At 48.2% G+C, this 27,775-nt stretch overlaps 21 non-coding genes across 21 annotated transcripts; 12 read left to right on the top strand and 9 right to left on the bottom strand.

Annotated features, from left to right (window-relative positions):
- Nucleotides 1–458: 458 nt before the first annotated feature.
- Nucleotides 459–540, top strand: trnaf-aaa (transfer RNA phenylalanine (anticodon AAA)). Its single transcript has one exon. It is a non-coding gene; the product is annotated as a tRNA-Phe (tRNA).
- Nucleotides 541–6,793: 6,253 nt separating this feature from the next.
- Nucleotides 6,794–6,866, bottom strand: trnam-cau (transfer RNA methionine (anticodon CAU)). The gene has a single exon. It is a non-coding gene; the product is annotated as a tRNA-Met (tRNA).
- Nucleotides 6,867–9,220: 2,354 nt separating this feature from the next.
- trnae-uuc (transfer RNA glutamic acid (anticodon UUC)) lies at nt 9,221–9,292 on the top strand. The gene has a single exon. It is a non-coding gene; the product is annotated as a tRNA-Glu (tRNA).
- Nucleotides 9,293–9,743: 451 nt separating this feature from the next.
- trnav-cac (transfer RNA valine (anticodon CAC)) lies at nt 9,744–9,816 on the top strand. Its single transcript has one exon. It is a non-coding gene; the product is annotated as a tRNA-Val (tRNA).
- A 634-nt stretch (nt 9,817–10,450) lies between these two features.
- On the bottom strand, nt 10,451–10,522 carry trnad-guc (transfer RNA aspartic acid (anticodon GUC)). Its single transcript has one exon. It is a non-coding gene; the product is annotated as a tRNA-Asp (tRNA).
- Nucleotides 10,523–11,711: 1,189 nt separating this feature from the next.
- Nucleotides 11,712–11,784, top strand: trnav-aac (transfer RNA valine (anticodon AAC)). The gene has a single exon. It is a non-coding gene; the product is annotated as a tRNA-Val (tRNA).
- A 574-nt stretch (nt 11,785–12,358) lies between these two features.
- trnah-gug (transfer RNA histidin (anticodon GUG)) lies at nt 12,359–12,430 on the bottom strand. The gene has a single exon. It is a non-coding gene; the product is annotated as a tRNA-His (tRNA).
- A 201-nt stretch (nt 12,431–12,631) lies between these two features.
- Nucleotides 12,632–12,703, top strand: trnae-uuc (transfer RNA glutamic acid (anticodon UUC)). Its single transcript has one exon. It is a non-coding gene; the product is annotated as a tRNA-Glu (tRNA).
- Nucleotides 12,704–13,154: 451 nt separating this feature from the next.
- trnav-cac (transfer RNA valine (anticodon CAC)) lies at nt 13,155–13,227 on the top strand. The gene has a single exon. It is a non-coding gene; the product is annotated as a tRNA-Val (tRNA).
- Nucleotides 13,228–13,861: 634 nt separating this feature from the next.
- Nucleotides 13,862–13,933, bottom strand: trnad-guc (transfer RNA aspartic acid (anticodon GUC)). The gene has a single exon. It is a non-coding gene; the product is annotated as a tRNA-Asp (tRNA).
- Nucleotides 13,934–15,102: 1,169 nt separating this feature from the next.
- On the top strand, nt 15,103–15,175 carry trnav-aac (transfer RNA valine (anticodon AAC)). Its single transcript has one exon. It is a non-coding gene; the product is annotated as a tRNA-Val (tRNA).
- Nucleotides 15,176–15,749: 574 nt separating this feature from the next.
- Nucleotides 15,750–15,821, bottom strand: trnah-gug (transfer RNA histidin (anticodon GUG)). The gene has a single exon. It is a non-coding gene; the product is annotated as a tRNA-His (tRNA).
- A 201-nt stretch (nt 15,822–16,022) lies between these two features.
- trnae-uuc (transfer RNA glutamic acid (anticodon UUC)) lies at nt 16,023–16,094 on the top strand. Its single transcript has one exon. It is a non-coding gene; the product is annotated as a tRNA-Glu (tRNA).
- A 450-nt stretch (nt 16,095–16,544) lies between these two features.
- On the top strand, nt 16,545–16,617 carry trnav-cac (transfer RNA valine (anticodon CAC)). Its single transcript has one exon. It is a non-coding gene; the product is annotated as a tRNA-Val (tRNA).
- Nucleotides 16,618–17,251: 634 nt separating this feature from the next.
- Nucleotides 17,252–17,323, bottom strand: trnad-guc (transfer RNA aspartic acid (anticodon GUC)). The gene has a single exon. It is a non-coding gene; the product is annotated as a tRNA-Asp (tRNA).
- A 1,197-nt stretch (nt 17,324–18,520) lies between these two features.
- trnav-aac (transfer RNA valine (anticodon AAC)) lies at nt 18,521–18,593 on the top strand. Its single transcript has one exon. It is a non-coding gene; the product is annotated as a tRNA-Val (tRNA).
- A 574-nt stretch (nt 18,594–19,167) lies between these two features.
- On the bottom strand, nt 19,168–19,239 carry trnah-gug (transfer RNA histidin (anticodon GUG)). The gene has a single exon. It is a non-coding gene; the product is annotated as a tRNA-His (tRNA).
- Nucleotides 19,240–19,440: 201 nt separating this feature from the next.
- On the top strand, nt 19,441–19,512 carry trnae-uuc (transfer RNA glutamic acid (anticodon UUC)). Its single transcript has one exon. It is a non-coding gene; the product is annotated as a tRNA-Glu (tRNA).
- Nucleotides 19,513–19,963: 451 nt separating this feature from the next.
- trnav-cac (transfer RNA valine (anticodon CAC)) lies at nt 19,964–20,036 on the top strand. Its single transcript has one exon. It is a non-coding gene; the product is annotated as a tRNA-Val (tRNA).
- Nucleotides 20,037–20,670: 634 nt separating this feature from the next.
- On the bottom strand, nt 20,671–20,742 carry trnad-guc (transfer RNA aspartic acid (anticodon GUC)). The gene has a single exon. It is a non-coding gene; the product is annotated as a tRNA-Asp (tRNA).
- A 5,926-nt stretch (nt 20,743–26,668) lies between these two features.
- Nucleotides 26,669–26,742, bottom strand: trnat-agu (transfer RNA threonine (anticodon AGU)). Its single transcript has one exon. It is a non-coding gene; the product is annotated as a tRNA-Thr (tRNA).
- Nucleotides 26,743–27,775: the final 1,033 nt, after the last annotated feature.

Genomic DNA, 27,775 nt, shown 5'->3' on the forward strand with positions numbered 1-27,775 from the left:
AGGATGACGTACAATACCGCTTGGGCACGTAACGGCATTATATGCAAGTGCAGGACGTGAGGGTTTTCGTTTGTTTGTTTTGTTTTGCTCTGCTTTGCTTTGTTTTGCTTTCCATTGCGTTGGTAAGAGCGTAAATAAAAAGCCGATTCCTGCGTCTACCACTAATATAAGAGCTATTTCAAGTGCGACGTGGTGCGGCTTTTCAAATGCTTGTGGGCATTTCTCTGTTGTTGATTCTTTTTTTGTGTGTAACAAAGTGGCATTTTCATGTCCGGACGGGGAGACTTTATCATTCCGACATGAAGCCACCCTTAAGTCCTCTGAGGCGTGTCTGTCTGCAAGGCTTGTATTTTGGAAATGTTTTTTTGAAACGGAGAACGACTTTGAAATAGGCTTCCGCCGGCGCCTCGCGATCCAGGTAAGATTGTAGCAAGAACGCAGCGGCTGTGGGGCTTGCTGTAGTCGTGGCCGAGTGGTTAAGGCGATGGACTAAAAATCCATTGGGGTCTCCCTGCGCATGTTCGAATCCTGCCGACTACGTTGTCCGCCTCCAGTCGGTGTGTTCCGGCGCAAGCAAAGAAGCGCGCCTCTTTGTTGTTCCTGGTGGTTTTAAAACGCCCAATCGCTTGTACCCGCTGCCTTGAAATAAATTCTTCAGCATCCGCGAATGGCATTTTGCAGCTGGAAGCATATGTCGACGCTTTTTGCACAGAGCACCAAAAAAGCGTCTTTTTTGAAGGCCCAGACACTTAGCATTGGTGTTTCAGTGGTAGAATTCTTGCCTGCCACGCGGGAGGCTTGGGTTTGATTCCCGGCCAATGCAGTGGCTTTTGCAGCGAGCGGCTCCATCACTTGCATCCCCTTGCAACTCGCAACTGAAAACCCACTGAAGCTAAGCAGGTGTGAGCCAGGTCAGTACCCGGATGAGGGTAAGCTACAGGGAAAAACAAAGCTTCCAGCTGGAAGCGGTGTTAATGGTGCCGGCGGGGGGGCGCTCACCCTGAGGTCTGTGCGGGTCCCAATGTCCCAGCATAGTGACGGAGACGCTGTGTTGTAAAAGGGCGCTGTCTTTCGGATGAGATGTAAAACCGAGGTCATAGTGCTCTGTGGTCATTAAAAATGACCACCAAAACCTTTGACAAAAGCTCTTGGTAATTGATGGTCTTCAATAATGCTTCTCCTTTAGGTACATTTTAAATCAGCTGAAAAATGCTGTGAAATGGGGGGACACTTCAGGCCAGTGTAGGATTTGGGTTACAAGAACCATGAAACTGCACGAGAAAGCCCGTACACTGAATTACACGGCTTTCTATTCAAAGGAGGGCAAAAGAAATTCCCTGAGTTCGATTTTTTGCAGCACAGAGAGGACCACCGTCGTGAGGCCGGTTAGTTCAGTTGGTTAGAGCGGGGTGCTAATAACGCCAAGGTCATGGGTTCAATCCCCGTACGGGCTATGTTCTTTTCTCCTCTCTTACCAAAGCTGTTAGGTTCCTTTCTGTGGTGAGATGGGTTGTCATGCAATGCTGCCACATAGTGCCGACAGACAAGAGTGTTGCGGGAGAAGAGAAAAGTGTTTGAAGATTTAAGAGTGTCTTAGGTGGAGTCAAAATCAAGTGTCACAAATGCAAGTGGGAGGATTTCCAATGTTTAATATGGTAAAAATAAGCAGAAGTTATCTGCCGGTCATGGCACAGTCTGCCATGCTTTTGTCAGATACTGTAAAGTGGTGTCGAACTGGAGCCTCACCATTTGCATATGTGAGGCTCCAGTTATACATCGAGTGTCACATTAAATGACAAAAATGAAGAGAGTTAAAGCAGCTGGAGAGGTTTTCTTACAACTTTTGAGCTGACACAGTTTTGGAAAATGTTTCCTTCACGCTGCACTGTACAACATAGGCAGCCAAGAGTCTCCAAAACAAAACAGAATTGACAGATAGGAGAAAATTCCCACTCGTCCTGAAGTTCCCAAAATCCAGCACTGAGCGTAAACAAAGTGTCTAAGTAGCGTGGGAATGCTAACCCTAACCCTAGCTGGAGTTTGAGCAATCCAGCACTGAGCGTAAAAAGATGAGTCAAAGTAACGTCTAATCGGATTAGTTTCCTTAGAGCTGGTTCAGAGTTTGCTCAAGAGTTTACCCAGTGGGCATTGATTCGTCGAATATACGTATATTCACGGCGAAAATACGGCTATACGTATATATACGTCGCCTCGACGTATAATCAACGTCGAATTGCAACCGTAAAATCGACGACATTAATAAACGCATATATAACGTCGAAAACACATCTAACACAGTGCCTGAGGCTTTTTACTGTATGTATCGTGTGTGCCGCAACTAGGAGTATACGGCACTCTGCACAGTGTACGAAGTAAATTATTTCCGCAGTAATTAATTTACACGTGTATAATAAATATAGTAAATATAATAAATTAATTACTGCGAAAATAATTTTCTTCGTAAATCCTGCAATCCAGATGATTGGGGTATTGGTGCATGGCTACAGTCTGTGCTAGGAACATGGAGAGGGTCTCTGGTTCAATACATATTTGTGGGTCTGGTATTATTCGTTATGATCATATCGTTAATATCCTGTTTGAAAAACATGTGGACTAAAGCTGCTGCTTCTGTGCTAATTGTACGCCCTGAAGGGATCATGAAGGTCAAAAAATGATTTCATGGGAAAGGTTCTCTTATCTAGTGGCAGAACCTGATGGGTAGAACAATATAGCTTTAAGGGGGGTTACCCTTGGGAGTGATTCCCCTAGATGCAAATGATTATTGTGGTTTGTTTGTTCATAATAAGATGTTTTGCAGGAACGGAACAAAGAGAAATTTTACAACTTCAGCTAGAATTGTTCTACAAAACGTCACAGCTGAGGCAGGGGAACAATGTGTAGATTTTTCTAAGAGTTATTACCCAGTTGTTGACCAATCTGTTGACCAATGTTGACCAAAAAAGCCTAGGATTATGCTGGGCTCCAGCCCACAGGGATTTACCTGTGCTGTAAGAACTAATGAGTGAATAAGGAGACTGGATTCTGGTGAAAGACTTCAGGAAAAAGAAATGGTGTTCACTCAGGTGGAGGGGGCTGTACCAGGTGCTGCTGACCACTGCCACTGCTGTGAAGGTCACAGAAATGGTGCCCTGGATTCATGCTTCCCACTGTAAAAAGGTCACAAACGAACTGAACAAAGCGCAGGAGTGATGTCTCCACAAGGACAGATGGGGATAACCTGCTTGGGACTGATGTGCACAGCCTTTTTCCTTTTTATGTAGAAGCCTGTCACCACCCCAAAAGAGGAAGAATCTAAACACGAAGCCTCTTTGTATACAAACTGGCTGAATGAAACTGATAATGAGGGGGATATGCGTAATTTGTGGTATAAATTTATAAATCATACTGTAAAGTTAAAGAAATTTAATGCATCTTGTTATATATGTGCTTTAATGCCTCATTCTACAGCCTCACCCATGCGACTTTTTATGAAATGTACTCTTTTATTAATATCATGTTAGAAGGCTTAGACGCTATCAAACAAGAATTAAGGGGAGTTAGATTAATGGCACTTCAGAACAGGTTCGTGCTGGACCTTCAAAATGCAGCATCTGGAGGAGTCTATGCTTTAGTAGGAGACTCCTGTTGTACATATATTCCAGCTAATGACTATGATTACGGAAATCTTACACTCGCTATTCAGCATTTAAAAGAACTAAAAGACAAGGTGAATAAAGAGAGAGGCATAAAAGATACACCGGCTTTTCTCTCCTGGTTAGAATCACTGTTTGGGCCAGGGGGAATGTTTTTCTTTTAAGTTACTAACACCGATTATAGGGGCTGTGATACTTGTCTTCCTGTTTTTATGTTGCTGTATGACATGTATTATTCCAATGCTTCGAAATATGGAAATATGGTACCTAGGGGGATAAACTGTTCATCCTTCCAGTCTGGAGAATTGGCAGCTGTCTGACGTCAGTAAGTGATCCTTAAAAAATTAATAGTTCCATGACAGTGTGCATCACCAGAAAATCAATTTCAATGCATTAAAACTCTTGTTATCCTTCTGATCATTGAAGTGTCATTGCCCCAGCACTGTATACTCTTACTTTTGACGCCTGTCTGAAGTTGGATCCATTTCTAAGAATGGTGACTCACATATCCTCATGCTCAACTTTGGCTCAACCACACAAACTATGAAGTTAATCATCTGCTTTTGCTCCAAGATTTATGTTACTAGGCTCTGGGGATCCTCGTGTTCAAACTTTGCCCTTATTGTGGATGATCCATGACAGAATTCAGGGAATTCAGAATTCTGATACCTCAGCTCAGATTCTGACTGGGCAGACTGTCATTGCCTGGTGTGAATGTGTGCATATCTGTTTTTGTGCATGTTCTGTGGCCTGTTGTACAGTACATCACAAATGAAAGGGAAATGGAAAACTAAAATAAGACTCAAGTGTTTTAGCTTTCATTAACAGTGTTTCATTAGTATCTGTGCTAGATCCTGTCATCCACTGCTTACCACGACAGGCTCTAGCACAGGATAGCAGCTAATACATTTAACAATCTCACTGCACAATGTTGTATATTCAAGGGCTGATCTTCTGTACTTTTTCTTTCACTTTTCATTTCCTAGAAACTCAGTCCTGCCAGGAATAATCTGAGAACAAAATCAATCTGAGTGAAAATCTAAGCAGAGGAAGATTGTTTTACAGAGTTAACAAGGTCTAATTCAAGGTCATCAGCACTAACAACATTCTCTCTGGAGACAGGCGATAAGAAAATTGAAAGTGTGTATTGTTACATAACAGCAGAGACTATGAGTTATGCTATCATGAGAGTGGTGATGGATTTTTTTCATTGCTTAGTTTTGCAGGTTCTGTACATTTGAACATTCAAAGTGACTAAAGTAAAGGAGTTTTCCCTTTTTACCACATAATTCCCAAAGATCAACACTAATAGAAAGCCTAATTCCAGCCAAGATTCAATTACTGTCTCTCAGGCATCCCAGCAGTGGATTTCATGACTTCAGACAGCCATCTTTATCAGTGGAGAACTCAATGCTCTGAGGTTTACTGGCAGAGTCTCACACTGGGTAATATGTTGGTAAATAATGTCCTATGGAATTCTACTATTGATAAATTCTACTATGGAACTGCGATGTGTCCTGAAAAAATCTTCTATGATAGTGGTACAGTCCATCACACCCCACCTACAGCCTTTAAAAGAGAAAAAAATATTCTGATATTATGGTGGAAAAAGAGCCCTGGAATCTTTGTAGAAGGACCAAAGACGGAAAGAACGGGCAGTGTAACCATGGCGAAGAGAAGGGAAATATTGGAGAGAGCTTTTTTCATACACTTTTTATCATTGTTTTTCCAGCCCAACAATGATCAACAAATATGGGCAGGCGTCCTGTGCCAAATCCAATCTACCTTTCTTCCAAGCATACAGGAATGTCAGTGAATTAAATATTGACATATGAAAATACCCAAAAATATGCAATCACACATATGCAGTTTGAGCAAACATAAGACAATACCCAAGTACCACAAACTACCAGGCATCATTAGCAGTTCAGGTGGGGAGCTGTGTCAGCATGCGTAGGCTGCAAAGGAACAAGTAATAGGTCTATTCCATGCTTAAAAGAGAAGAAAGAAAACACAACATTTCAGCCGTGGAGCCCTCACACCTGAAGAAGGCTCCACGGCCGAAACGTTGTGTTTTCTTTCTTCTCTTTTCATCTAGTGTCATTAGCCAGTTCCTGTCAAAATAAAATAGAAATGGATAACATTCTAGAGAGAGTTTGAAATACCAAGGTACAATTTAAACCATATTTCTTCCACTACAACCACAATATTTTGGAGAGATCGCTGAGCCTAACTGTTCTGGCATGCCCGTTAGCCTCCGTCCTGCTTCACCAATGAATGCAACGGGGCACATTCTGAGGGAGATGCGGTCAATCAGGTTGCAGGAAAACCACGCTATGCTTTTTTTTGAGATCCTGAAAAGGACAGAGGGGCCATGTATATGTGTGCAGCTGGATATGTAATTGCAGGTGGCGTAGCAAATTCTGCTGAAGCCCCACTGCCTGGTGTGGACGGTAGCTGTGCATGTTGCAGCAGAATTGTGCATGTGAGATCAAGGGGGCATGTCATGTGTTTGAGCACTTCACTCCCTTCTGGAAGCACGTGATTCCCTGAGTCCAAAAAATTTGTAAGTTCTTTGGATGACCTGTGGACCGATCTTTCACGATGAAGAATTCCTTAAGAAGAATAGATCTCGGCCCACCATCCCAATGCCTCCATCTCAAAACAGCAACCTCCCACTGCCCTTAGTCTGCAAGGCAGTCCTTTCAAGTGCGATGATGACGCCGGGACCTTCGTTGCCTATTGTACGAGCTGAACTTTTGTGCTCATCAATTCAACGCTCTTTCCATCAACTCATCTTGTCTTTTGACGCTTCGTGTTTTGTGCTCCTTTGACTATCGGCATATCGGGTGACTGCAAACACTGAAGTTCTTGCTTACGGAGTGTGGAATAGTGTTTTCAAGTGATCGCTGTTCTGTCATGTTGACGCCGAGTGAATCTTTCTTTGGCAACATGGGCAGGCTGACAGCAGCGCGAGCGAAAGTAATGGCAAATTTCTTGACTTATTTCTGAATGTGAATGTTCTTTAGAAAAGGGATGCGGCGTTGCTTCTCCCCCGTGTAAAGGTCACGCATTCCAGACGTGGTTATGAGCGAACAGTTGCCGCAAGTGTTTGAAAAGAGCAAGAGAGGAAGCAGCCCTGCCCCGTGTGAGGATCAAACTCAGGACCTTCAGATGATGAGACTGACGCGCTACCAACTACGCCAACGAGGCCAGCTGCAGTACACAGCCGGAAAGTTTGCCTCATGGATTTCAGTCGCCCGTTCCCTAATCTTTAGACGCCCTCTGCTGGATGTTGCATTTGCCTTTTGATCTCACCGATACTTTTTTGGTCTGTTTCTGTTGCGAGTCTGTTTTTCAGATCTCACCTAGCACAAGTCTCTCTGGCTGAAGTGGCCTCTCTGCTTCAGCATCGTGCCCTCACTCAGCCATTAAAAACGTCACTCGGACTTCTGACATGCTGACATGAAATGTCAAGAGAGAGTGGCGGAGACGCTTAAGGCAGAGAGAAGATGAAGAGGGGGCGTGGCTGCGAAATGATTGACAGCTGCATGACGCTCTCCATGCAAGGTGTGACCACAGGCTAAAGGACACCTTTCGGCACATCAAGCTCTAAGCACACACCTGGAGGACGTGGGAAATGATCCCGCTACCTCTCGCATGCAAAGCGACCGCTGTACCATGCAAGCTAACCCCCCTCGCTGGGGCTCATGCCTCGGTGTCGCCTAGTGCCGCTTGTTCCCCTCTTACCGGGTGCAGTTCACTGCCCTTCATCTGCAAGGCAGTCGTGTAATTGCGGCTTTCTTGACTTATTGATGAAGGTCTGACTGGACGAGCGAATGACGCCTCTCCCCCGTCCTCAAGCTCGCTGACAGAATAAAATGGAAAGTGCTTCCGTGGCTCATTGGTTTAGGGGTATGATTCTCACTTAGGGTGTGGGAGGTCCTGGGTTCAACTTGCGGATGAGCCCTTGTGTGTTCTTTTTGTCCTCGTCCACAAGACTGGGAACTGATATCCACATCACCTTGCAGCATCTGCTTATGGCAAACGATGGAATGTGACTAATGACTGAACGAGCCTGGTGAATACTCATCACGTGGCACAATGAGAGCGTGCAGTCAGCTGTCCAAGGCAGCAACCTCATTGCTCGTTCAAAAGAACACGTACTGAAAACTCATCACCACTATGTCGTAAATGAGCACCGCGATCGCTTGTTGTCATGCGTCCTTACTTGGGAAATGCAGAAGCAAAAACTGCCCTCTCTCAGTCACCGAAACGTGTGCGGCTCGCCTTGCACTCTCTGCGCCTCGCATATTTATGGAGCTGTCTGCTCTTCTTTCTGTTGAAGTACGCAAGTTACGGGGCGTACTGCAGACTATGATGTGCTCAATGACAGCTTTCAAGATTTGAAAACTATGAGCTTGATGGCTCAAGTCGAACGAATGTGGTTGTTACGCAATTGATGATCAAACGCACGTATTCTAACGATTCGTGAGAGTATGTTCTAAAGGTCCCTGGCTCGATCCCGGGTTTCGGCATTTTGTTTCATCGCGCCCTTTGTTCCTATCTCCAGCGCCCTCTGCCTAAAGTGACGCGTCCCTTTCTCAGCCCGAAACGCAAGCGAGACACCAGCAGCAGTCCCTACAGGTTTCTGTAGTGTAGCGGCTATCACGTTCGCCTAACACGCGAAAGGTCCCCGGTTCGAGACTGGGTGCAAACAGCCTCTTCTTGCACGCTCCTGCACTTCACAGAGGTCTTGAACCACCAGTCATTTGTTCCCAATGTATTTCCGGTGCCTTCATGCACTCTTGTTCCAAACGCACGTTTTTTCTGTACCTGGAGCCGATCATTTGCAATTGGGCTATCCCTACAGACCAAGACGAGCTCTGTCGGCTCAAAAGCAGCGCAACACCTGCGAGAACAACAGAAAGATTAGTACCCAGCGGGGGCCTCTTAGTGAGCCCAAGATCTAATCAAGAATCGACTCCAGAAACAGGGCTTGGCGCATTGTTCCATACTCCGACCACTCTTGGTGTAAACAGGTCCCTCCTGGTCTCTGCATGAAATGCACTTTCCTGCGTTTGCTTTGGTGTAACTGGCTTCCCATGCATGGGCGAATGTGAAGAAGATCCTTAGTAAGTCATTGAAGAAACCCGAGAAGAGGTCGGAGTGGCCTCTGTCGTTCATCAACGATCCAGTCAGGCAGTACTCCTCTGTAAAGCGCTGTTCGTTCACATCGATTGGCTTTTTTTTGCCTTCATTCATGCAAGTAGTAAAAGCAGACGCCCCTATTCTGCCGTGACCCGGATTTGAACCAGGGTTGTTGTGGCCACAACGCAAAGTACTGACCACTATACGATCACGGCGAGTTACCGATACACACGTGGCACGGCGGAAAAGGCTGTGCTCTCTTCGTGTGACATAATTCGGGAAAGTCCTGACGTTGCATTTCAACTGAGCCCCAGTATACATCGACCCTTCGGCACTCTGAGTGACAACTCTCTTGCGTGTTTTCTCATATTTATGTAGTTTGCTTGCATGATGCCCGGAACAGCAGGGTTGTGCACTCCCATATGGTCTAGCGGTTAGGATTCCTGGTTTTCACCCAGGCGGCCCGGGTTCGACTCCCGGTATGGGAACGTGTCAATTTTGCCTCCTGCTTTCCAAAAGATCAGCACTGTGTACGAAGGAGCCACATTAAAACTACTCAACGTGCAAAACGTGCGAGAAGAGGGGGCGCTTGTTTCCAGCCGAAACTTCTCGCGTGTGAGACGAGCTGACCATCGCTGCAGGAGGTGGGAGGGTCACTCTGGTAGACAGGGCTGACCTTCGGCAATAGGATTTATACTCTCCAAGATGATATTTGCACTTTCTGGAGAGGCGATTTTCTCCACTTCAGTAGCCCGATTTCGTCGATTGCGTGGAGAGGGCTGTAGAATGTGGCGCCGTCTTTCCTGCTCCGTCCATGACAGGCGTGCTGGTCTCTGGAGAGAGAGCACGGTCCATCAGCGCACCCCAATAAAGGCACTGGAAGCAGCTGAATCGCATTGGCGAAGCTCAGCGCTGGGCCGCTGGGCACATCTGACCACAGTTTCCGTAGTGTAGTGGTTATCACGTTCGCCTCACACGCGAAAGATCCCCGGATCGAAACCGGGCGGAAACAGACCAGACTTCTTCTGTCGCCACGCACAAAAGGGGATTGGGGATTCGCCTAGTGCTGTGATCGAACAGACCCACTCACCTCTTAGTGTGGCGGGATCTGCACAGTGCATGTCGCAGCGCATCCTGCTTTCACTTCAATGCGCGTCCTGATGTACCCCGGTCTCCCGCATGACAGGTGGGGACAGGTGACAGGTCCACGTGACAGGTCCTATACTAACGAGGAAGACATCGCTCTCTCCGACCCCCGGCATCGTGTCCCGACCCACCGTGCTGGAAGCCGACTCGTGCTGTGATTCCTTTACGGAGCAGAAATGACAACCGAGCAGCCGAGAGATCATTTCAGCATTTCGCGTCTGAACGGAAAACACAAACGACCAACTCGGAATGATTTGCCTTTGACGCTTATCAAAGCGTTCTTTGTGCATCGAACAGACCCACTCACCTCTTAGTGTGGCGGGATCTGCACAGTGCATGTCGCAGCGCTCCCTGCTTTCACTTCAATGTGCTTCCTGATGTCGAGTCGTGTGCCGTGCGGAGGCTCTGAAAGCGAGAGCAATGAAAAGGTTCACGACGCTGTGTTAGAAAACAGAGAAGTGAAAGGCAGTCCTTTCTCTAAGGAGGTAAAAGAAAAGCTACTCCCCGTCGGGGAATCGAACCCCGGTCTCCCACGTGACAGGCGGGGATACTTGCCACTATACTAACGAGGAAGACATCACACGCTCCGACCCCCGGCATCGTGTCCCGACCCAGCGTGCTGGAAGGCGACGCGTGCTGTGATTCCTTTACGGAGCAGAAATGACAACCGAGGAGCCGAGAGATCATTTCAGCATTTCGCGTCTGAACGGAAAACACAAACGACCAACTCGGAATGACTTGCTTTGGACGCTTTTCAAAGCGTTCTTTGTCCACGATAAACTGCGCCGCCTAGCAGATACAAATGGGTTGTACAACTTTGAAGTAGCAAATGGAAGAGGGCTAAGCCTCCTCTCTTTTAGCCCAGGTTCGATCTGTCTCCCAGAATCACCAGGGCGCACGCACACACACACACCCGTGCCGTTGAAGTACTCTGCTTCATTTCTGAGGGCAACTCAACATTCACTCCTACCCCGAGTGCAGAAAAGACAGCGTCTGCAGCAACAGCAGCTCAGGTCTCTGCACAGGAGCTAAGCTGCCCCCATCTCCTCTGCTCTGCGGCTCCTACGGAGTGGAGTCCTGCCTGGAGCCGTGTTTGCAGGCGGCGGCTCCCCGCTACCTGTCTGTGCGTTGTGTCCAAGAGCTCCTGGGAGGAAGAGAGAGCCCTCCGACTCGGGGGCTTTTCCACGGTCTGTGTGAGGAGGGGCGGGTGTGTCCAGCAGCTTATCGAGCGGAAGCCTGAGGCGGCGGAGAGCTGTGATCGTGCAGACCTTGAGGTGTCACCTCTTTGTCTGCTTTCCCGCCCTCCCTCCGCCCAAGCTCTGCTCCAAAGTAGCCCGGCAACCCCTCACACCTGCACGTGTCACAACCTAAGGTGTGGTCATGAGACACCCATGGGGTGTTGTTCTGTTCTTGCTAATTGTTTCCTGCCCGTCGCAGGCAGGAGTCCATGCGAGGAAGATGCGCTGGACAGAGCTCAGAGGGCGCACCTGGGTGGCTTTCGTTCTGAGTGACGTTCCTGCAACACTCTCCCGCTACTCTTGGTGCGCTCATGCCGCAACACAGGAAGGCTGAAGCAGGTGGCTGTGGGCTCTGTGCACCGCCGAAATAGCTCAGCTGGGAGAGCGTTAGACTGAAGATCTAAAGATCCCGGGTTTCGGTGTTTTGTTTCATCGCGCCCTTTGTTCCTCTCTCCAGCGCCCCCTGCCTAAAGTGACGCGTCCCTTTCTCAGCCCGAAACGCAAGCAGCAACAGTCCCTGCAGGTTTCCGTGGTGTAGCGGCTATCACGTTCGCCTAACACGTGAAAGGTCCCCGGTTCGAGACCGGGTGGAAACAGCCTCGTTTTGCACGCTCCTGTACTTCACAGAGGTATTGAGCGACCGGTCATTTGTTCCCAATGTATTTCCGGTGCCTTCATGCACTCTTGTACCAAACGCACGTTCCTTCTGTATGCGGAGCCGATCATTTGCAATTGGGCTGTGCCGACAGATCAGGACGAGCTCTGTCGGCTCAATAGCAGCGCAGGACCTGCAAGAACAACAGAAAGATTAGCATCCAGCGGGGGCTTCTTAGTGAGCCCAAGATCTCATCAAGAATCGGCTCCAGCAACAGGGCTGGGCGCATTGTTCCATTCTCCGACCACTCTTGGTGTAAACAAGTCCCTCCTGGTCTCTGCTTGAATTGCACTTTCCTACGTTTGCTTTGGTGTAACTGGCTTCCCCTGCATGGGCGAATGTGAAGAAGATCCTTAGTAAGTCATTGAAGAAACCCGAGAAGAGGTCGGAGTGGTCTCTGTCGTTCATCAACGATCCAGTCAGGCAGTACTCCTCTGTAAAGCGCCGTTCGTTCACATCAATTGGCTTTTTTTTGCCTTCATTCGTGCAAGTAGTAAAAGCAGACTCCCCTATTCTGCCGTGACCCGGATTCGAACCGGGGTTGTTGCGGCCACAACGCAAAGTACTGACCACTATACGATCACGGCGAGTTACCGATACACACGTGGCAGGGCGGAAAAGGCTGTGCTCTCTTCGTGTGACATAATTCGGGAAAGTCCTGACGTTGCATTTCAACTGAGCCCCAGTATACATCGACCCTTCGACACTCTGAGTGACAACTCTCTTGCGTGTTTTCTCATATTTATGTAGTTTGCTTGCATGATGCCCGGAACAGCAGGGTTGTGCACTCCCATATGGTCTAGCGGTTAGGATTCCTGGTTTTCACCCAGGCGGCCCGGGTTCGACTCCCGGTATGGGAACGTGTCAATTTTGCCTCCTGCTTTCCAAAAGATCAGCACTGTGTACGAAGGAGCCGCATTAAAACTACTCAACGTGCAAAACGTGCGAGAAGAGGGGGCGCTTGTTTCCAGCCGAAACTTCTCGCGTGTGAGACGAGCTGACCATCGCTGCAGGAGGTGGGAGGGTCACTCTGGTAGACAGGGCTGACCTTCGGCAATAGGATTTATACTCTCCAAGATGATATTTGCACTTTCTGGAGAGGCGATTTTCTCCACTTCAGTAGCCCGATTTCGTCGATTGCGTGGAGAGGGCTGTAGAATGTGGCGCCGTCTTTCCTGCTCCGTCCATGACAGGCGTGCTGGTCTCTGGAGAGAGAGCACGGTCCATCAGCGCACCCCAATAAAGGCACTGGAAGCAGCTGAATCGCATTGGCGAAGCTCAGCACTGGGCCGCTGGGCACATCTGACCACAGTTTCCGTAGTGTAGTGGTTATCACGTTCGCCTCACACGCGAAAGGTCCCCGGATCGAAACCGGGCGGAAACAGACCAGACTTCTTCTGTCGCCACGCACAAAAGGGGATTGGGGATTCGCCTAGCGCTGTGATCGAACAGACCCACTCACCTCTTAGTGTGGCGGGATCTGCACAGTGCATGTCGCAGCGCATCCTGCTTTCACTTCAATGCGCGTCCTGATGTACCCCGGTCTCCCGCGTGACAGGTGGGGACAGGTGACAGGTCCACGTGACAGGTCCTATACTAACGAGGAAGACATCACTCTCTCCGACCCCCGGCATCGTGTCCCGACCCACCGTGCTGGAAGCCGACTCGTGCTGTGATTCCTTTACGGAGCAGAAATGACAACCGAGGAGCCGAGAGATCATTTCAGCATTTCGCGTCTGAACGGAAAACACAAACGACCAACTCGGAATGATTTGCCTTTGACACTTATCAAAGCGTTCTTTGTGCATCGAACAGACCCACTCACCTCTTAGTGTGGCGGGATCTGCACAGTGCATGTCGCAGCGCTCCCTGCTTTCACTTCAATGTGCTTCCTGATGTCGAGTCGTGTGCCGTGCGGAGACTCTGAAAGCGAGAGCAATGAAAAGGTGCACGACGCTGTGTTAGAAAACAGAGAAGTGAAAGGCAGTCCTTTCTCTAAGGAGGTAAAAGAAAAGCTACTCCCCGTCGGGGAATCGAACCCCGGTCTCCCGCGTGACAGGCGGGGATACTTGCCACTATACTAACGAGGAAGACATCACACGCTCCGACCCCCGGCATCGTGTCCCGACCCAGCGTGCTGGAAGGCGACGCGTGCTGTGATTCCTTTACGGAGCAGAAATGACAACCGAGGAGCCGAGAGATCATTTCAGCATTTCGCGTCTGAACGGAAAACACAAACGACCAACTCGGAATGACTTGCTTTGGACGCTTTTCAAAGCGTTCTTTGTGCACGACAACTGCGCCGCCTAGCAGATACAAATGGAAGAGGGCTAAGCCTCCTCTCTTTTAGCCCAGGTTCGATCTGTCTCCCAGAATCACCAGGGCGCACGCACACACACACACCCGTGCCGTTGAAGTACTCTGCTTCATTTCTAAGGGCAACTCAACATTCACTCCTACCCCGAGTGCAGAAAAGACAGCGTCTGCAGCAACAGCAGCTCAGGTCTCTGCACAGGAGCTAAGCTGCCCCCATCTCCTCTGCTCTGCGGCTCCTACGGAGTGGAGTCCTGCCTGGAGCCGTGTTTGCAGGCGGCGGCTCCCCGCACCCTGTCTGTGCGTCGTGTCCAAGAGCTCCTGGGAGGAAGAGAGAGCCCTCCGACTCGGGGGCTTTTCCACGGTCTGTGTGAGGAGGGGCGGGTGTGTCCAGCAGCTTATCGAGCAGAAGCCTGGGGCGGCGGAGAGCTGTGATCGTGCAGACCTTGAGGTGTCACCTCTTTGTCTGCTTTCCCGCCCTCCCTCCGCCCAAGCTCTGCTCCAAAGTAGCCCGGCAACCCCTCACACCTGCACGTGTCACAACCTAAGGTGTGGTCATGAGACACCCATGGGGTGTTGTTCTGTTCTTGCTAATTGTTTCCTGCCCGTCGCAGGCAGGAGTCCATGCGAGGAAGATGCGCTGGACAGAGCTCAGAGGGCGCACCTGGGTGGCTTTCCTTCTGAGTGACGTTCCTGCAACACTCTCCCGCTACTCTTGGTGCGCTCATGCCGCAACACAGGAAGGCTGGAGCAGGTGGCTGTGGGCTCTGTGCACCGCTGAAATAGCTCAGCTGGGAGAGCGTTAGACTGAAGATCTAAAGATCCCGGGTTTCGGTGTTTTGTTTCATCGCGCCCTTTGTTCCTCTCTCCAGCGCCCCCTGCCTAAAGTGACGCGTCCCTTTCTCAGCCCGAAACGCAAGCGAGACACCAGCAGCAGTCCCCGCAGGTTTCCGTGGTGTAGCGGCTATCACGTTTGCCTAACACGCGAAAGGTCCCCGGTTCGAGACCGGGCGGAAACAGCCTCGTTTTGCACGCTTCTGTACTTCACAGAGGTATTGAGCGACCGGTCATTTGTTCCCAATGTATTTCCGGTACCTTCATGTACTCTTGTACCAAACGCACGTTCCTTCTGTATGCGGAGCCGATCATTTGCAATTGGGCTGTGCCGACAGATCAGGACGAGCTCTGTCGGCTCAAAAGCAGCGCAGGACCTGCAAGAACAACAGAAAGATTAGCATCCAGCGGGGGCTTCTTAGTGAGCCCAAGATCTCATCAAGAATCGGCTCCAGCAACAGGGCTGGGCGCATTGTTCCATTCTCCGACCACTCTCGGTGTAAACAAGTCCCTCCTGGTCTCTGCTTGAATTGCACTTTCCTGCGTTTGCTTTGGTGTAACTGGCTTCCCCTGCATGGGCGAATGTGAAGAAGATCCTTAGTAAGTCATTGAAGAAACCCGAGAAGAGGTCGGAGTGGTCTCTGTCGTTCATCAACGATCCAGTCAGGCAGTACTCCTCTGTAAAGCGCCGTTCGTTCACATCAATTGGCTTTTTTTTGCCTTCATTCGTGCAAGTAGTAAAAGCAGACGCCCCTATTCTGCCGTGACCCGGATTCGAACCGGGGTTGTTGCGGCCACAACGCAAAGTACTGACCACTATACGATCACGGCGAGTTACCGATACACACGTGGCAGGGCGGAAAAGGCTGTGCTCTCTTCGTGTGACATAATTCGGGAAAGTCCTGACGTTGCATTTCAACTGAGCCCCAGTATACATCGACCCTTCGACACTCTGAGTGACAACTCTCTTGCGTGTTTTCTCATATTTATGTAGTTTGCTTGCATGATGCCCGGAACAGCAGGGTTGTGCACTCCCATATGGTCTAGCGGTTAGGATTCCTGGTTTTCACCCAGGCGGCCCGGGTTCGACTCCCGGTATGGGAACGTGTCAATTTTGCCTCCTGCTTTCCAAAAGATCAGCACTGTGTACGAAGGAGCCGCATTAAAACTACTCAACGTGCAAAACGTGCGAGAAGAGGGGGCGCTTGTTTCCAGCCGAAACTTCTCGCGTGTGAGACGAGCTGACCATCGCTGCAGGAGGTGGGAGGGTCACTCTGGTAGACAGGGCTGACCTTCGGCAATAGGATTTATACTCTCCAAGATGATATTTGCACTTTCTGGAGAGGCGATTTTCTCCACTTCAGTAGCCCGTTTCGTCGATTGCGTGGAGAGGGCTGTAGAATGTGGCGCCGTCTTTCCTGCTCCGTCCATGACAGGCGTGCTGGTCTCTGGAGAGAGAGCACGGTCCATCAGCGCACCCCAATAAAGGCACTGGAAGCAGCTGAATCGCATTGGCGAAGCTCAGCGCTGGGCCGCTGGGCACATCTGACCACAGTTTCCGTAGTGTAGTGGTTATCACGTTCGCCTCACACGCGAAAGGTCCCCGGATCGAAACCGGGCGGAAACAGACCAGACTTCTTCTGTCGCCACGCACAAAAGGGGATTGGGGATTCGCCTAGCGCTGTGATCGAACAGACCCACTCACCTCTTAGTGTGGCGGGATCTGCACAGTGCATGTCGCAGCGCATCCTGCTTTCACTTCAATGCGCGTCCTGATGTACCCCGGTCTCCCGCGTGACAGGTGGGGACAGGTGACAGGTCCACGTGACAGGTCCTATACTAACGAGGAAGACATCACTCTCTCCGACCCCCGGCATCGTGTCCCGACCCACCGTGCTGGAAGCCGACTCGTGCTGTGATTCCTTTACGGAGCAGAAATGACAACCGAGGAGCCGAGAGATCATTTCAACATTTCGCGTCTGAACGGAAAACACAAACGACCAACTCGGAATGATTTGCCTTTGACGCTTATCAAAGCGTTCTTTGTGCATCGAACAGACCCACTCACCTCTTAGTGTGGCGGGATCTGCACAGTGCATGTCGCAGCGCTCCCTGCTTTCAATTCAATGTGCTTCCTGATGTCGAGTCTTGTGCCGTGCGGAGGCTCTGAAAGCGAGAGCAATGAAAAGGTGCACGACGCTGTGTTAGAAAACAGAGAAGTGAAAGGCAGTCCTTTCTCTAAGGAGGTAAAAGAAAAGCTACTCCCAGTCGGGGAATCGAACCCCGGTCTCCCGCATGACAGGCGGGGATACTTACCACTATACTAACGAGGAAGACATCACACGCTCCGACCCCCGGCATCGTGTCCCGACCCAGCGTACTGGAAGGCGACGCGTGCTGTGATTCCTTTACGGAGCAGAAATGACAACCGAGGAGCCGAGAGATCATTTCAGCATTTCGCGTCTGAACGGAAAACACAAACGACCAACTCGGAATGACTTGCTTTGGACGCTTTTCAAAGCGTTCTTTGTGCACGATAAACTGCGCCGCCTAGCAAATACAAATGGGTTGTACAACTTTGAAGTAGCAAATGGAAGAGGGCTAAGCCTCCTCTCTTTTAGCCCAGGTTCGATCTGTCTCCCAGAATCACCAGGGCGCACGCACACACACACACCCGTGCCGTTGAAGTACTCTGCTTCATTTCTAAGGGCAACTCAACATTCACTCCTACCCCGAGTGCAGAAAAGACAGCGTCTGCAGCAACAGCAGCTCAGGTCTCTGCACAGGAGCTAAGCTGCCCCCATCTCCTCTGCTCTGCGGCTCCTACGGAGTGGAGTCCTGCCTGGAGCCGTGTTTGCAGGCGGCGGCTCCCCGCACCCTGTCTGTGCGTCGTGTCCAAGAGCTCCTGGGAGGAAGAGAGAGCCCTCCGACTCGGGGGCTTTTCCACGGTCTGTGTGAGGAGGGGCGAGTGTGTCCAGCAGCTTATCGAGCGGAAGCCTGGGGCGGCGGAGAGCTGTGATCGTGCAGACCTTGAGGTGTCACCTCTTTGTCTGCTTTCCCGCCCTCCCTCCGCCCAAGCTCTGCTCCAAAGTAGCCCGGCAACCCCTCACACCTGCACGTGTCACAACCTAAGGTGTGGTCATGAGACACCCATGGGGTGTTGTTCTGTTCTTGCTAATTGTTTCCTGCCCGTCGCAGGCAGGAGTCCATGCGAGGAAGATGCGCTGGACAGAGCTCAGAGGGCGCACCTGGGTGGCTTTCCTTCTGAGTGACGTTCCTGCAACACTCTCCCGCTACTCTTGGTGCGCTCATGCCGCAACACAGGAAGGCTGGAGCAGGTGGCTGTGGGCTCTGTGCACCGCCGAAATAGCTCAGCTGGGAGAGCGTTAGACTGAAGATCTAAAGATCCCGGGTTTCGGTGTTTTGTTTCATCGCGCCCTTTGTTCCTCTCTCCAGCGCCCCCTGCCTAAAGTGACGCGTCCCTTTCTCAGCCCGAAACGCAAGCGAGACACCAGCAGCAGTCCCTGCAGGTTTCCGTGGTGTAGCGGCTATCACGTTCGCCTAACACGCGAAAGGTCCCCGGTTCGAGACCGGGCGGAAACAGCCTCGTTTTGCACGCTCCTGTACTTCACAGAGGTATTGAGCGACCGGTCATTTGTTCCCAATGTATTTCAGGTGCCTTCATGCACTCTTGTACCAAACGCACGTTCCTTCTGTATGCGGAGCCGATCATTTGCAATTGGGCTGTGCCGACAGATCAGGACGAGCTCTGTCGGCTCAAAAGCAGCGCAGGACCTGCAAGAACAACAGAAAGATTAGCATCCAGCGGGGGCTTCTTAGTGAGCCCAAGATCTCATCAAGAATCGGCTCCAGCAACAGGGCTAGGCGCATTGTTCCATTCTCCGACCACTCTCGGTGTAAACAAGTCCCTCCTGGACTCTGCTTGAATTGCACTTTCCTGCGTTTGCTTTGGTGTAACTGGCTTCCCCTGCATGGGCGAATGTGAAGAAGATCCTTAGTAAGTCATTGAAGAAACCCGAGAAGAGGTCGGAGTGGTCTCTGTCGTTCATCAACGATCCAGTCAGGCAGTACTCCTCTGTAAAGCGCCGTTCGTTCACATCAATTGGCTTTTTTTTGCCTTCATTCGTGCAAGTAGTAAAAGCAGACGCCCCTATTCTGCCGTGACCCGGATTCGAACCGGGGTTGTTGCGGCCACAACGCAAAGTACTGACCACTATACGATCACGGCGAGTTACCGATACACACGTGGCAGGGCGGAAAAGGCTGTGCTCTCTTCGTGTGACATAATTCGGGAAAGTCCTGACGTTGCATTTCAACTGAGCCCCAGTATACATCGACCCTTCGACACTCTGAGTGACAACTCTCTTGCGTGTTTTCTCATATTTATGTAGTTTGCTTGCATGATGCCCGGAACAGCAGGGTTGTGCACTCCCATATGGTCTAGCGGTTAGGATTCCTGGTTTTCACCCAGGCGGCCCGGGTTCGACTCCCGGTATGGGAACGTGTCAATTTTGCCTCCTGCTTTCCAAAAGATCAGCACTGTGTACGAAGGAGCCGCATTAAAACTACTCAACGTGCAAAACGTGCGAGAAGAGGGGGCGCTTGTTTCCAGCCGAAACTTCTCGCGTGTGAGACGAGCTGACCATCGCTGCAGGAGGTGGGAGGGTCACTCTGGTAGACAGGGCTGACCTTCGGCAATAGGATTTATACTCTCCAAGATGATATTTGCACTTTCTGGAGAGGCGATTTTCTCCACTTCAGTAGCCCGATTTCGTCGATTGCGTGGAGAGGGCTGTAGAATGTGGCGCCGTCTTTCCTGCTCCGTCCATGACAGGCGTGCTGGTCTCTGGAGAGAGAGCACGGTCCATCAGCGCACCCCAATAAAGGCACTGGAAGCAGCTGAATCGCATTGGCGAAGCTCAGCGCTGGGCCGCTGGGCACATCTGACCACAGTTTCCGTAGTGTAGTGGTTATCACGTTCGCCTCACACGCGAAAGGTCCCCGGATCGAAACCGGGCGGAAACAGACCAGACTTCTTCTGTCGCCACGCACAAAAGGGGATTGGGGATTCGCCTAGCGCTGTGATCGAACAGACCCACTCACCTCTTAGTGTGGCGGGATCTGCACAGTGCATGTCGCAGCGCATCCTGCTTTCACTTCAATGCGCGTCCTGATGTACCCCGGTCTCCCGCGTGACAGGTGGGGACAGGTGACAGGTCCACGTGACAGGTCCTATACTAACGAGGAAGACATCACTCTCTCCGACCCCCGGCATCGTGTCCCGACCCACCGTGCTGGAAGCCGACTCGTGCTGTGATTCCTTTACGGAGCAGAAATGACAACCGAGGAGCCGAGAGATCATTTCAGCATTTCGCGTCTGAACGGAAAACACAAACGACCAACTCGGAATGATTTGCCTTTGACGCTTATCAAAGCGTTCTTTGTGCATCGAACAGACCCACTCACCTCTTAGTGTGGCGGGATCTGCACAGTGCATGTCGCAGCGCTCCCTGCTTTCACTTCAATGTGCTTCCTGATGTCGAGTCTTGTGCCGTGCGGAGGCTCTGAAAGCGAGAGCAATGAAAAGGTGCACGACGCTGTGTTAGAAAACAGAGAAGTGAAAGGCAGTCCTTTCTCTAAGGAGGTAAAAGAAAAGCTACTCCCCGTCGGGGAATCGAACCCCGGTCTCCCGCGTGACAGGCGGGGATACTTGCCACTATACTAACGAGGAAGACATCACACGCTCCGACCCCCGGCATCGTGTCCCGACCCAGCGTGCTGGAAGGCGACGCGTGCTGTGATTCCTTTACGGAGCAGAAATGACAACCGAGGAGCCGAGAGATCATTTCAGCATTTCGCGTCTGAACGGAAAACACAAACGACCAACTCGGAATGACTTGCCTTTGACGCTTATATACCTCTTAGTGTGGCGGGATCTGCACAGTGCATGTTGCAGCGCTCCCTGCTTTCACTTCAATGTGCTTCCTGATGTCGAGTCGTGTGCCGTGCGGAGGCTCTGAAAGCGAGAGCAATGAAAAGGTGCACGACACTGTGAAATAAACATTAATAAACGCATATATAACGTCGAAAACACATCTAACACTAGGAGTATACAGCACTCTGCACAGTGTACGAAGTAAATTATTTTCGCAGTAATTAATTATATTTACTATATTTATTATACACGTGTAAATTAATTACTGCGAAAATAATTTACTTCGTACACTGTGCAGAGTGCCGTATACTCCTAGTGTTAGATGTGTTTTCGACGTTATATATGCGTTTATTAATGTCGTCGATTTTACGGTTGCAATTCGACGTTGATTATACGTCGAGGCGACGTATATATACGTATAGCCGTATTTTCGCCGTGAATATACGTATATTCGACGAATCAATGCCCACAGCTTGGCATACAAGGGTTTTGCGGAGGGGTCTTGCCACCTGCCTGAAAAAAAACAGTAAAATGTTTGAGTGCCTATAGAGTTTCTATTTTTATTTTCTTGAGAAAAGTTGATACCATGTCCTGGAAACCCCGTCCCCCATCAGTGCGCGGTGCCCGGGGAAAAATCTGTAGGGGGGCGTCTGAAATTCTGAGCGGGGGTGATATTTCGGTTGAAACGGAGCTGTACGGTGCAGCTACCCAAATGAAATCTCGCAGCTATGCCATTAATTAGTGCTTTATGATAGAAGATATCGACTAGCAATCTGGTATTTGCGATGAAGTTCAGTTTCACATTTTTCGTCACTCTCACTGGAGAGTATTGCCTGGAGCGAAAAGTACCATAAGCGTTCATTTTTGCAGCTACATGGACGTTCTGAATCGTTAAGAAAAAATGTTGTAAAACCAACAGAAAGCACAGACTGCTATAACTAGTCCTAGTTATATAACGATTTTAAGTATAATGATAAACTACTGCAAGGAATCGGTCCACCTGAGCAAACAGGATCGTAATGTTGACACTCAATAACGACACTGATATGTGCAGTTCCTGGACGGATAGCCCTCCTGCCCATCAAACAGACTGAGTGACTGTTCCTGTCATTTAGTGTTGTCTGACCATTGACAAAGTACAACTATTTTTTTAGGGCACAAATTAAGTTAGGTAAATCTTTTTGCCCAAAACTGAAGGGGCAACATTCCCCCCTCCCCCCGTGATGCCAGGCCTGTCCCCATCCTATTCCATAATGTCATTATATATAATACCATACAACAGTGACCGATCCTTACTAACTACATGCGTTAAAATTGCACATCAGCTCATAGCAGGGGGCACATAGCCGCGATGTATTATCAATGTTATATTTCAACCATAATATCGACAACATTAATAAACGCATACGTTGAGAAAATATCGAACCCAACATATTTTCCGGTTATATACCACAATGCATTGCTAGTATTCGTTGGTCACAATTTTGGACACGTTTTTCAAACGTAGAAGTATATCCGCAAATATCTCAGCAATCCTCTTTTGACGAGTAAGTATGAACAATAATAATACTATCTGAATACATACAGATCTTTCTTAATATTATTTTGATTAAAATAGTACGTGAATAAGCAAAAAATGGCACATAAAATAGTGTGAATGGGGAAGATGACACAAAATCGTTTTGCCGTTTCTCTATTCTTATTCTATGTTGTACTTTCAAACTTTGGGTACTCTTTAATTAGGACAGACTTTATTGCTCAACTGCTATGATGCAAGCCAAATTTTATACATTTATTTCAGTTTTGAGCTTAGTAAACCGTTCACTTTTTAGATTATACTAAAGAAGATATTAATCATCATTTATTTGGGAAGTAATATTATATAATTTTCTCCTAGCTGCGGTGCTGAAGTCCCACCCTACATCAACAGAAAAAGAAATAAAGGAGCATGCAATGTGTTACTTGAAGAATGCATATGAAAGACAGGGGGCCAGGAGATCTGGACACTGAAAATAATAGGTTTTTGGTTCTAACTGTTAGGACAATTAGACAGGGTTTGCAAATAGTGGAAAAAAATCATCTTAACTTCCATTGTAATATTTTTTTTTCTTGGAAATATAGAAGTTGTACATTTTAAAATGTATATTTGAATCAAAATGTGGTTTTGAGTTAGTGTGTTAATGTAATTAGTTTTGTGTTTGTCATTACTATACTGTATATTGCCATGTTACCAGAATTTGTAGCTGAAGTTTAAGACTAGTTGTGTTTTTTTTATGATTATTGCCCATATGTTGATTGTTGATTGATTGTATACAATGTATAATTTGAAATACATATGTTTCAGGTGTGAATGTGTATTTTCAGAATACATTTCTAAATCTAATCATTGGCTTGGTTTACTTGTTTCTACACCTATAAAATCTATCTTTGATGTATAATAGACCTCTACCCATATACGTATAATAGACCTCTAAAGTTATACGTATAATAGACCTCTAACCATATACGTATAATAGACCTCTAAAGTTATACGTATAATAGACCTCTAACCATATACGTATAATAGTCCTCTAAAGTTATCCGTATAATAGACCTCTAAAGTTATCCGGAACTCCAACCATATATGTATAATAGTCCTCTAAATTTATCCGTATAATAGAACTCCAACCATTTATGTATAATGAACGTCTAAACATAGACGTATAATTGACGTATAACTTTAGACGTATATTAGAATTTCATTCTAGACGAATTGTAGACCACATTTAGACGTATAAGGTATGCGTTTAATAGACGTATATTATACGTCTTTTGCCCACTGGGTGGGCTCCAGATGCACATGGAAGCAATCAAGTGTTTCATCCGAGCTGTTTCAAAGACTGCCCAAGAGCTTTCCTTTCACAGAGGCGCAACGATTAATGATGGGGGTGCACCCTTCAATGCGCCTTACGACTCTAGGGAGTGATTGAGACGATTCGTAGCGTGTGCTCATTTCTCTCTATTCCCCGTGTTGCAGTGGTAGGATGACGTAAATTACTGCTTCGACACGTAACGCCATTATAATCACGTGCAGGAGCTGAGGGCTTTAGTTTTGTTTCGTTTTCCATGACGTTCGTAAGCGCGCAAATCAAAGGCAAGTCCTGCGTCTAACACGAACGTAAATGCTTTTGAAAGTGCAGTGTGGTGCAGCTTGTAAAATCCTTGTCCACATTTGTGGTTTGTTGATGTTTGTTCTGTCTGCCAAAGTTGCATTTTGACATCCGGACGGGGGGACTTTATCATTTGAACTTGAAGCCAGCCTTAAACCCTCTGAGGTGTGTCTGTCTGCCGGCACGTATCTTGTGAAAGGTTTTTTTTTTTTAACGGAGAGCAACTTTAAAAAGGTATCCGCAGCCACCTCGCAGTCCGTGTTTGATTATAGGAGGAATGCGGCGGCGGCGAGCTCGCATTTGTCGTGCTCGAGTGTTTAAGGCGATGGGATCGAAATGCGTTGGGGACTCCCCGCGCAGGTTCGAAACCTGCCGACTCCGGCGTCTGCCGCATGTCGCCTTGTGCCTGCGCGGCAGAGGCGAAGTGCCGCTTCTCCTTTCCTGGTACTATAACAACGCGAAATCGCTTGGACCTGCTGCCATGGACATCAATTCTTCAGATAACCACACACTTTGCCTTCGCACCTCTGGTGCTCTGCTTATGCCTTTGAAAACCTAATGAATAAAGCTGAAAGAACCGACACGATATGTAGGTGCTGGTAAAGCACGCAGTAAAGAACTGTTAACAGCAAGGGTTTCAGTGGGTTAACTGAGGAGAAGGCGTGATCGCTAATTGTTGACTTTTTATTTGGTGTTAGAAACACTCTTACTGTGCATGACGTGCAACAAATGTAGCCACAGAAATTGCATCACGCTTTCATGTATGCTATTGCAAACACCAACGTTGCCTAGATAGAAAACCGAAATAGCCGTGGGTTTGCTTGCTGGTCTGAAGGATCTCTCTTCGAATCTCTATCATTTGTCAATGGAAGTAAAAGGCGCTGCAATCTGATACGTTCAGAATCAAACCCGCAGCTGTTGTTCGACTTTATTTCTTGACTAATTACAACTGAGTGTCGCATGAGCAGTTACATAAACTTGTCTGGTATATTTGAACACAAATGCCGTTCTTCAATTAAAACTAACAGTACATTGTCAGGGACATTCAGTTCTATACAAACAAGAGACAGACAAGAGAATATTTCTACCGTTCATGTGGACTACGTGTTGACTTACTGATCGGAATAATTGAAAGGTTCGGGCTCATAGCCGATGCAGTGCGTGCTAATTAGAACAGCAACGCTGAGCTCTCAGCACCGTACTGAGCCCAGGTGTTTTTCTAAAGCTGTCAGGTGCAGTTCATTTACATGAAGGAAATCTCTTACTGGGTACGATTACAATGCAGTAAGTAGCACAGACTACTTAGGGAGCAGCCCGATGTGTTTAAAAATGACCCGAGCCAGGTAAGAGTCGAACCTACAATCTCCTGATTCGTAATCAGACGCCTTATCCATTGCGCCACTGGACCTGGTGTAACACTGCAGGACTGTAACCCAGTGAGCTCAGCCCTGCAACTAGTAAAATATTACCCCCGGTCCATTCTTTTCCAAAAGTGAGAAACACCTGTTTTCTACATGTTGTCTGTTTTAAAACCATATCTCTTTAAACCAAACCAAAGAGTTTGTCTTTTGCACTGCTATTCTGATTCATTTCGATTTCAAAGAAAAAAAAAACATTACCTTCCAAAGCATCATAAAATTGTCCCTTCTTCCAGACTCTACTTCTCTCTTGTAGTAGTACAGCAGACCTTTCCAGGTGAGCAGATCACAGAGTCCGAAATGAGCTTCCTCAATCAAGCAAAGTACCTGAACATGACTCTGTCATCATAAAAGCGCCCCTGTAATAAAGAAATTAAATCCGAAATCAAGAGGGCAGTTGCCTACTGAAATACAAGAAGTCATCAATTTTAACCTAGCAACACATTAAAGGCTGCATCTATACAAGTACGATTCTAGAAATGCTCACCAGATTACGTTTTAAGAAGGAACTGTGCCTCAGGTTCCGCCGAGATCTTAACTCGGATGGCAGGATTCAGAGTCCGGAGTGCGGACTGATGGCGCACGGAGGGTCCATATACTGTGGATCCCTCAGTGATCTTCCGCGTATTCAAACCACCAGCGTGTGACTCCCCTGTCCCCGTGACCTCATTGGTCTGCTCTCTCCTCTGTGCAGCCGAGCCCGACTCACGGTAAAGTGAAAAAAAATATGCCCTCAACGTGAGATTTAGTCTGGAGCGAGGATAGATGTTACCTTTTTATCATTGAACAGGATGTATGTGATGTGGCGACTAGGTTCAATTTTGTATCCTCTTTAAAAGATTAAGGACTGGGGTGAGCGTGATTTACCAGCTAAGAACCCGACGTGCGCACCGTTTAAGCTGCATAGACTCGGTCGTTTAACTCTTCTCCATTAGTAGGGTTAAGGTTAAAGAAAAAAACATTGCTGACTTCTTTTTTTTTTGCCAGCCGCTAGCGCTGATTAGCAAGGTTTGTATTTCATGTTTTGCAAGTTGCATCCATTTTAAGAAAAACAAGTCGCGTTAAAGACAGGAAATGAATACTTGCATTTAATTAAGTCTAGCCGTAGGCGGTTGTCCATAATGACCAGTACTGTTCAAGAAGACAGAACAAAGAAGGCACCGCTGGGATTCGAACCCAGGATCTCCTGTTTACTAGACAGGCGCTTTAACCAACTAAGCCACAGTGCCCCGGGAGTGTTGTCCTTTTGCAGCCACTTGGACACACCTTTAGAAAAACATTTTGTTAGGCATTCTGCCTCAGCCTAAACACCTATAGCTTGCAAAGCGCATGCTATTAGACAGGCACCTCTGCAAGACCTTAAGAGTCTCTTAAACTAGTGATAGTAAGGTGTTCCCAATGGGTGATGTTCGGCTTTCAAATCATCTCATCCGTGGAAGCGCCGAGATGCAGCTGTTTAAGGCTTAGAAGCAGCTGACTGTTTCACTACCTAGCTGATCACTGTCAGTCAGGGAGCTTAGAGGTGAAAAGCCTGTCTGAGAGACAATTCGCCATCGATCAGTTCAATATGTTCCGTACCAGCTCGGCGCACCCGAGATCATCTTGGTAGCCGTGTAGCTCAGATGAGTGAGAGCTTGTGTGTATTTACCACCGTGATTGGATGCCGGCCCTTCTCAGGTCACAGTAAACCTTCTGCTCAAAAAAAGTGAGGTAAAACCTCACTCTGCACAGTAAAACCTAAAAAAGTGAGGTTTTATTTAATCTCTGACCAAGGGAAACGTTTCATTTTTTCAAAGAAATGTTTGTTAAAAAATAAAGTCATAGTTCCATGGGATTCAATCATAGACCGTGTGACATGGAAGTCAGGAACCTAACCCACTAAAGCACTACAGAAACATTATCGACAGACAATGTACAGCGTGTACTATTCTTGTGTTGCGGTACATGAATATAATTATATCGTTATTAATTTCTAATTTATAACTTTATTAACTTTATAAATTAACTTTATAAATTTATTAACGTTATTAATTAATTTCACGACGCACAGACAGAGCGTGGGGAGCCGCCGCCTGCAAACACAGCTCCAGGCAGGACTCCGCTCTGCAGGAGCCGCAGAGCAGAGGAGATGGGGGCAGCTTAGCTCCTGTGCAGAGACCTGAGCTGTTGTTGCTGCGGACGCTGTCTTTTCTGCACTCGGGGTAGGAGTGAATGTTGAGTTGCCCTTAGAAATGAAGCAGAGCACTTCAACGGCACGGGTGT

This window comes from Lepisosteus oculatus, unplaced genomic scaffold (assembly GCF_040954835.1).
Source record: "Lepisosteus oculatus isolate fLepOcu1 unplaced genomic scaffold, fLepOcu1.hap2 HAP2_SCAFFOLD_48, whole genome shotgun sequence".
Taxonomy (NCBI): domain Eukaryota; kingdom Metazoa; phylum Chordata; class Actinopteri; order Semionotiformes; family Lepisosteidae; genus Lepisosteus; species Lepisosteus oculatus.